A 9,108-nucleotide genomic window follows, 5' to 3' on the forward strand; every position below is an offset into this window, starting at 1 on the left:
TATGAAAAACTAGTATACAAGATTACTCTATATGAACGCCTCTCGCAGTGTACCAGGATGTGTAATGATCTAACTAAACATGTAGGTAATGATGAATGTTGGCTTTGCCAAAAATACTATGTCAACTACATGATCATGCAAAGCAATATGATGATGAACACATAAGTCATGAGACAGAATGGTGGAGGTTGCACGTTAGTATATCTCGGACTGGCTATGGAAATGTCGTGATAGGTAGGTATGGTGGATGTTTTGAGGAAGATATAAGGTGGCTTATATGTGATAGAGCGTATCATATCACAGGGTTTGGATGCACCGATGAAGGTTCGACCGATTCTCGAGGTGAGAATGGGAAATGCTCGCTACCGAAGAGGCTAGCAAATATGGAAAGGTGAGAGTGCACATATCCACGGATTCACATTAGTCATAAAGAACTCATATGCTTATTTCAAATCCTATTATCTCTCTCTAAGCAAAGTACTACCACATACCCCTAGGGAGAAGGTTGGTAGAAGTTAACCATCGCGTGCCTCCAACCCAAACAACACATAGGATTTCAATTAGACATAAGAATGCTCACACATCATCATCATGCTATAACCAATATTTAGATGAGTAATTAATAACATGCTTTAATACCAATATTTCTACTAAAAACCAATCATGTATTTGTGTCCTTCATATTACTACATCAACATAATTAACACACTGTTCTCTTTAATGTGGTACATGAAAGTCTGTATTATATCCTCCTTGAATACCTATCTTTTTTGGACTAGTCTTTAATCCATACGTATTGCCATTACCACCTTTTTAGATTCTCAAAAGGATTTATGTGAAGCATGAGAGTACAGTTACTTCTATAAAATCTACACACCATCGTGCTCTAAAAGATATAAGTGAAGCACTAGAGCAACGGCCTAGCTCAAAAGATATAAGTGAAGCACATAGAGTATTCTAACACATTATGATGAAAATGTTTATCTCTCAAATAGGCGTGTACAACAAAAAATGGTTGTGTCAAACTAAAATAAAATCAAACTATAATACACGACACTCCAAGCAAAACACATATCATGTGATGAATAAAAAATTAGCTCCAAGTGACATAACGATAAAATGGAGATGAAAAAGAGGATGCCTTCTAGGGCATCCCCAAGCTTATAAGCTTGGGTCTTCCTTGAATATTACCTTTGGGTGCCTTGGGCTTCCCCAAGCTTAGGGTCTTGCCGCTCCTTATTCCTTCATCCATCATTGTCTTACCCAAAACTTGAAAACTTCAGCACACAAAACACAAGAGAAACCTCATGAGATCCATTAGTATAATAGGTAAATCATAAACTTTAGGTACTACCATAGATTTATTCATATTTAATTATTTATTAAGGTACTATATTCTAACTTCTCCATGACTTATACCCCCGATATAATCCATGGCATCATCAAAACAAGGAAACTATGCAAGCAAAAACAGAATGTGTCTAAAATGAAATGGTCTATAATGATGAGCACTAAGACCATACTTCGATAACTCTGGAAATTCTCAACAATTAAAAAAACTGGATTTTTTATACCAGTTCTGTGTGAAAAAATCAGATCAAAAAGAGGTCTAATAAAATCAGAGAAATTCCGCACTCGACATAAACCTTTCTGTTTTCCTAGAGGATCAAATCTACTATCATCCAAATTACTACAATGGCTTTACTTGGCAAAAAGATTAACTAAAACATAAAAACACAATCATTATGGTAGCAATAATCATGTGAACCCAAAATAACAGGAAGTATAACAAGAAATTTAAGATGACTTTTGGGTTGCCTTCGAACAATCACTATCGTTTTATGCCCCTAGCTAGACATAATGCATAGTATCAAGTGATATCATCTTTGAAATTCAGTCCATAAGTGGCCCTCATGATAGATTCATAAGGTGGTTTAATTATCTTTCTAGGGAAGTGTTCCGCCCGTTTCTTTAATGGGAATTGGAATCTTATGTTCCGTTCCTTCATATCAATAATAACACCTATAGTTCGTAATAAAAGCCTACCGAGTATTATTCGACAAGACGGATTGCATTCAATATCAAGTACAATGAAATGTACAGGCACATGATTTCTATTAGCAAGAAAAGGCACATCATTTATTCTACCCAAAGGTTTCTTAATAGTGGAATCCGCAAGATGCGAGTTAATGGAACATTCATGTATATCAGTGAGACCTGGCACATCACATAGAGATTTAGGTATAGTAGAAACACTAGAACCAAGATCACACAAAGCATCAAATTCATAATATTTAAGCTTAGTTTTAATAGTAGGTTCCCATTCATCATGCAATTTTCTAGGTATTGGAACTTCTAGTTCAAGTTTCTCGTCATGAGATTTTACCATCATTTCTATAATATGTTTAGTAAAAGCCTTGTTTCGTTCATAGGCATAAGGTGAGATAATTATGGATTACAAAAATGAAATACATTCAACTAAAGAAAAACTTTAATAATTAAATTCCTTGTAATCTAAATTAGTGGGCACATTACAAGCTAAATTTTGAACTCTCCAAACCCACTTTTTTTATTGTTATCATCAGTATCACCACCCTCCGAACAAACAAGATTCCTTCTATATAAAGTTGACTCTTATCGAGTCTCTTTATCATCAATTTTCAGATTAGTAAACAAGGATTCAATAGGATAAAAACCAACCATTTAATATCTTCATCATGATTACTGTAAACATTGGGTGGAAGAGCTTTTTCTAGGAAATCTCGCTTAGCTCTCAATCTAGCGGTCCTCTCCTTACTTTCATTAATATATATTTGAATAGATTTGATGGACTCATTAATATCATGTTTAGTAGGAAAGAATTTACTCTCAATAGCATCAACATCAAGAGCAATCCTATCCACGTTTCTAGCAATATCGTCAACTTTATGAAGTTTTTCCTCTACCACAGTGTTGAAGATGTTTTGAGAACTAATAAATTATTTAATGATGTTCTCAATATCAGAGGGTTGATGTCCCACAAGCGTATGGGATCGCAGCAGTTTTCGAGGGTATAGTATTCAACCCAAATTTGTTGGTTCGCACGACGGGAAGGGAAAGAATATTCTCAAGTATTAGCAGCTGAATGTGTCAGATTCAACCACACCTGAAAGATTAGTGTCTGCAAGAAAAGTATCAGTAGCAAAGTAGTATGATAGCAACGGTGCCAGAAATGATCTGTTGATGGCAGACTATTCCTAACTGTTGTATCAATGGCGCCAGTAAAAAGCCTTGTTGACGGGATGTTAGTGCCGCTTACCTAGGCTCGGCAATGGCACCAACAAAGTCTTGCAACAAGTAACAGCGGAGTACTAAGGAACAGTAGTAGCAACAACATCAAAGTAAAAAGTAACAACAGAGTGGCCCAATCCCTTTTGTAGCAAGGGACAAGCCTAGATAAATTAACGTAGCGAGAACCGGTATTAAAAGACTCGTAGGAAGTGGATCGGTGCTGGATGAGTATGACGGATGTGATTCATCATGTAACAGCTATAACACGGAGAGATATGTAACTAGCTCCCGTTCGTCGATCTAATGTAGGCATGTGTTCCGTATGTAGTCATACGTGCTTAGGGAAAATAACGTCCATGACATCTATTGTCCATCCCTCCCGTGGCAGTGGGGTCCTAATCGAAACTACGGGATATTAAGGTTCTCCTTTTAATAAAGAACCGGACCAACTCATTAACACGCGATGAATACATGAACTCCTCATACTTTGGTCATCTCCGGGAGTGGTTTCGGCTATTGTCACTCTGGGGTTGCCGGGTCATAACACATAGTAGGTGACTACAACTTGCAAGATAGGATCTAAAACACACATATATTGGCCACAACATAATAGGTTCAGATCTGAAATCATGGCACTCGGGCCCTAGTGACAAGCATTAAGCATAGCCAAGTAGTAGCAACATCAATCTAGAACATAGTGGATACTAGGGATCAATCCCCGTCAGGAACTAACTCGATTACATGATGATCTCATCCAACTCATCACCGTCTAGCAAGCCTACGATGGGATTACTCACGAACGATGAAGAGCATCATGGAATTGTCGATGGAGAAAGGTTGATGATGACGATGGCGATGATTTCCCCTCTCCGGAGTCCAAAACGGACTCCAGATCTGCCCTCTAGATGAAGAACAGGATGTGGCGGCGCCTCCGTATCGCAAAACGCGATGAAACCTTCTCTCTGGTTTTTTTCCAGGCGAAACGGAAGAAAAAAAGCTGAGATTGGGGGCGGTGGTGCCACGTAGGCCCCACAAGCCTGCATGGCGCGCCATAGGGGTGGTCGCGGCCTGTGGGCTTGTGGCCCACTGGCATGCCCCCTCCGGTGGATCTTTGCGTAGGTATTTTTATTTTATTCCATAAAAAATCTCCGTAAATTTTCAGGACATTCCAACAACTTTTATTTCTGCACAAAAACAACACCATGGCAATTGTGCTGAAAACACCGTCAGTCCGGGTTAGTTCCATTCAAATCATGCAAATTAGAGTCCAAAACAAGGGCAAAAGAGTTCGGAAAAGTAGATACGATGGAGACGTATCAAGGGTATCCTATTATTATTATAGAAATTCCATAATTATTATAGTAATTACTAGGATACGGTCTAGCATTGAAATTCCCTCTATAAGCATTCTTGTTGAAATTATTTCAAGAGATACAGTTCACATCAATAGCATCATTATTTTTCTCAATAAAAGTGGAGAGTGACACCTCATTGGGATCAACATGAGCATGTTTATTAGCAACCGTATTCATAAGCACACCCACCTTATCACTCAAAGTAGCTATTTCTTCGACAAAACTTACCTTCTTACTAATTAGAGCTGACTCGGTATGCCATTGAGAATAATTTCTCATGATGTTGTCCAAAAGTTTTGTAGATTTTCCCAATGTAACTTCCACGAATGTACCACGCCCAACATAATTTGGAAGATTTCTAGACACAAATTTTAGTCCTGCATAGGAATTTTGTATTATCATTTGTAAACTTAGGCCGTGAGTGGGCCAATTTCTAATAATAAATTTCATTATCTCCGTGTCGGGTCGATTGAAGGGGTGTCAAGAGGGGGGGTGAATAGACTACTTGCATAAATTAAGATCCTAGCATTTTCCCAACTTTAATGGTTGGTAGATTTTAGCGATTCTAACAAGTCTAGTGCACCCTACACATGCTAGTCAACAAATATGGCAGCGAAAAGTAAAGACATTGCACATGTAGTAAGGAGTAGAGTTTAAGAAGATCAAACGCAAAGATTGACACGGTGATTTTTGGCGTGATTCCAATAGGTGGAGCTATCGTACGTCCATGCTAGTGGAGGCTTCAACCCACAAAGGGTAACGACTGAGAGATTCCACGGAGGGCTCCACCCACAAGGGGTCCACGAAGAAGCGGCCTTGTCTATTCCACCATGGCTTCCGTCCACACAGGACTTGCCTCACTCACGGTAGATCTTCACGAAGTAGGCGATCTCCTTGCCTGCATAAACTTCTTGGTTCAACTCCACAACACGAAGTAGGAGGCTCCCAAGTGACACCTAACCAATTTAGGAGGCACCACCCTTGAAAAGTAATAGATGTGTTAGAACGATGAACTCCTTGCTCTTGTGCTTCAAAAGATAGTCTCCTCAACACTCAATCACTCTCTCATAGATTTGGCATGGGTAGGAAAGGTTGATTTTGTGGAAATCAACTTGGAGAGGCTAGAGATCAAGTTTCAATTATTGGATTGTAATCTCTTGATCTCAAGAGATGAGTAGGTGGCTCTCTCTAAAAAAAATGGATCTGGCAAGTGTAAGTGTGTTTTGAGTGCTTCCTCTATGAATGAGAGGAGGTGGAGGGGTATATATAGGCATCTCCCAAAATCCAAGCATTACAATATTATTGCCCAACTCGGCGACACCGAAAAGAATATCGGTGGTACTGAGTTGCACTAAATGTGGCAACTTTTGAATTCTCGATGAGACTGATATATGAATCTCGATGGTACCAATACGATGACCTAGACCGATTTCCAAATCTTGGTGAGACCGATTCCAATCTCAGAAATTTCGATTCTTGGAATTTCTCAAGAGAAAGTTGGTCACTAAATCTTCGTGGCACAGATATGAAAGTTGGTGGTACCGAGAGATTAGGGTTTGACAACGGATCTGCCTGGAGGAAAATCGGTAGGGTCGAGTGGAAAAAGTTGGTGGCACCGGTTTTGCTGGTTTGTCTTTGGACACAGATATTTTGTGGGAGAATGAGTGAATATTTTTGGTGGTTACTTCTAAGCTCTTGAGCAACCAATTCATCATAATAACTCACCCCTTTTAATAGTATTGGCTTTCCTATGGACTCGAAGTGATTTCTCACAAATGTAAAATGTAGAGTCTTCTTTCCTGAAGCTTGAGCCAATCCTATTCCTTCCTTCTTCAAGGGGCTTCTCCTCACAATCCTTTGGCCAATGCTCTCTGTTGCCTATACCTGAAATATACTAGGTGGAAGTGTTAGTCCAAGAGACAATGTATGTTGTCATCAATTATCAAAACCACCAAGGGAGCATATGTGCTTTCACTCCCATGCTTGTGCAACATGTTCTCGCTAATGTTGCTTAAAATTCATAATTTTATTACAAAGAGAAATAATCTTAGTGCGAGGGAAATACTTAGCAATAAAAGCATCTTTACACTTATCCCAAGTTCCAATACTATTATCAGGTAAGGATGAAAACCAAGCTTTAGATTTATCTCTTAGTGAGAAATTATATAATTTCAAGTTAACCACATCATTACCCATATCCTTTTTATTTTGCATATGTCATAATTCACCAAAGGTATTAAGATGCGAAGGAGGATCCTCATTAGGACTTCCAACAAATTGTTCTTTCATAACAAGATTTAGCAACGCAACATTAATATCATAATACTCTGCGCTATTTGTCGTGGGAATGAACCTGATAGTAGAGGTGTAGGGTACGAATGGAAAGGGCACAGTCCTAGCTACAACAAGCTCGTACACAAGATGTATGACTTTAGGCCCCTCTCGTAGAGGTACTAGCCCTACGTCTTAGTGTTCGGGAGCTTTTGAAGTGTGGAATGTGTGTTACAGGGGGTGCGAACCCTTGTGCCATAGGGGAGGGGTGTCTTATATAGAGTGCACTACCCCTCATCAAGGCCCTAGCATGTAAGGGTTCGATCAATAAGGTTTAAAGGTCTATGTTACTGATAACGTATATGTGTAATTAATGCTATTCATGACCATGAGCTGAACACTTGCCTGTTGGCCTCCCTGAATGTGGCTTTTGGTCTTCTGCGTCGATGGTGTCTTCCGACTAGAAGTTGGTTGTCGAATGAAGGGGAATATCTTATGAGTGACTTTTTAGATGCCATGGCCATCTAGCTGGAATCTTCTTTGTTACCCTCCAGCTAATAATGAGGACCCCTTAGGGAGGACACTTAGGTCAGGCCTGTGGCCCTACCCTAGGTACTTATCCCCATCATTAGCCCCCGAATGGATCGGGGTTCAAGTGAGGAAGGGTCGATGCGGATTCTGTCAAGCCATACTGATCTTGAACATACTTCTAGGTTTGATAGAACTTCGTGTCGACTGAAATCTTCATCATTCACCTTGATCAATTCCATTGCAAAGCATGTCCGAGTGAATTGAAGTGCTTGAAGTTACTCCAAGTGACTGACGAGATCCTCGGATGTGACAGATCGCTTCGTCAGGTCCGTATTTCACGGGATTCAAAATTTCGGGTTCCGCGCGCTGCGTGGTGATGCCGCAACCACCAGGGCAAGTGAGGCAACGCCGCCTCGATTATCACGCCGTCATTATTGGCAAGCGTCACATCTCCTTTGTTATCCGAATAGGCAGAGATCTGGGGTCCACCAGTTAGTGACTCACTCAGGCGATTATATAAATCCGGCCGGCGCTAGGGTTGAGGCAGAGGTTTCCTTTGATTCTTCCTCACCTTCTCTCCACCTCCGTTTCGTAGTTGCTGCTTGGGTTCGTCTCTGCCGCTGCGGCAATGAAAAAGAGTAAGACCACCAAGCTCGAGCGCGCCAAGAAGGGCGGGAAGACGAAGAAAACAGGCGGCCGAACTGCACTGCCACCGGGGTGGATTCAGGGTGATTTTCTCCCGTCCACCGTCAAGAAGGAAGACGTTGTTGAGCTTGTGGAGCATGGGATGGTAGCCGAAAAATCTTGGAGGCTGCCAGAAGGACATCACGAGCCGGAGCCCCGCGAAGGGGAATAGGTCCTTATCCTGACCCAAATCGAGCAAGGTTTCTCTCTGCCCCCGCATCCTTTCATCCGCGGCTTTCTCTATTATTTAGGAGCACAACTTCATTACCTCCCTCCAAACAACATTGTGTATCTCTCTACATTTGTCACACTGTGCAAGTGTTTCCTAGGCTGTCCACCTCACTAGGGGCTGTTCAAGCTCATATTCTCTGTGCGATCCCAAACAGTGAATAAAGCAAACCCGAGTGATAGCAGGACTCACGTCATCCAGTTATGCGGCGGTTTATGGATCCAAAAGAGGGGTAGGAGTATGTATCCCCAAATGACCCTTCCTAAATCGGTCCGGAATTGGCAGTCGACGTGGTTCTATTGCAACGACGTTGCGTCTCCAAACATGTCGACTGACCTTCTTCCTTTCACCTAAGATCATCCGACTTCTCCTAGGTCGATAAATGTGTTCGAAGATGAGAAGGCTGAGGTGGAGATGTTGATGGCCGATGTGATTAACCTGGTTCGAGGTGGAGTGACGGGAATGGATCTGCTCGAGACATTCCTTGGACGTCGCATCCAGCATCTCTAGGTGAGAGAACACGCCATGTGGCACTACTCGGCCCCTGGGACTCCATTCGGTCGCATCCTGAGGAGGTTTCGGAAGAAACCGTAGCCCAGTGGATCAAGAGCATCACTGGTGTTAGAGCATATATCTCCATATGTGGTTTTGGTAATTGATGACAATTCCTATGGACTAATGTTGCCTTAAGTTTTATTTATAGGATTTGTCCATAGGCACTTCTTGAAGTCCATCCGTTGGGTTCAAGGAGTTTATATGATGACCAAG

The sequence above is a fragment of the Hordeum vulgare genome, chromosome 3H (assembly GCF_904849725.1).
Source record: "Hordeum vulgare subsp. vulgare chromosome 3H, MorexV3_pseudomolecules_assembly, whole genome shotgun sequence".
Lineage (NCBI taxonomy): Eukaryota > Viridiplantae > Streptophyta > Magnoliopsida > Poales > Poaceae > Hordeum > Hordeum vulgare.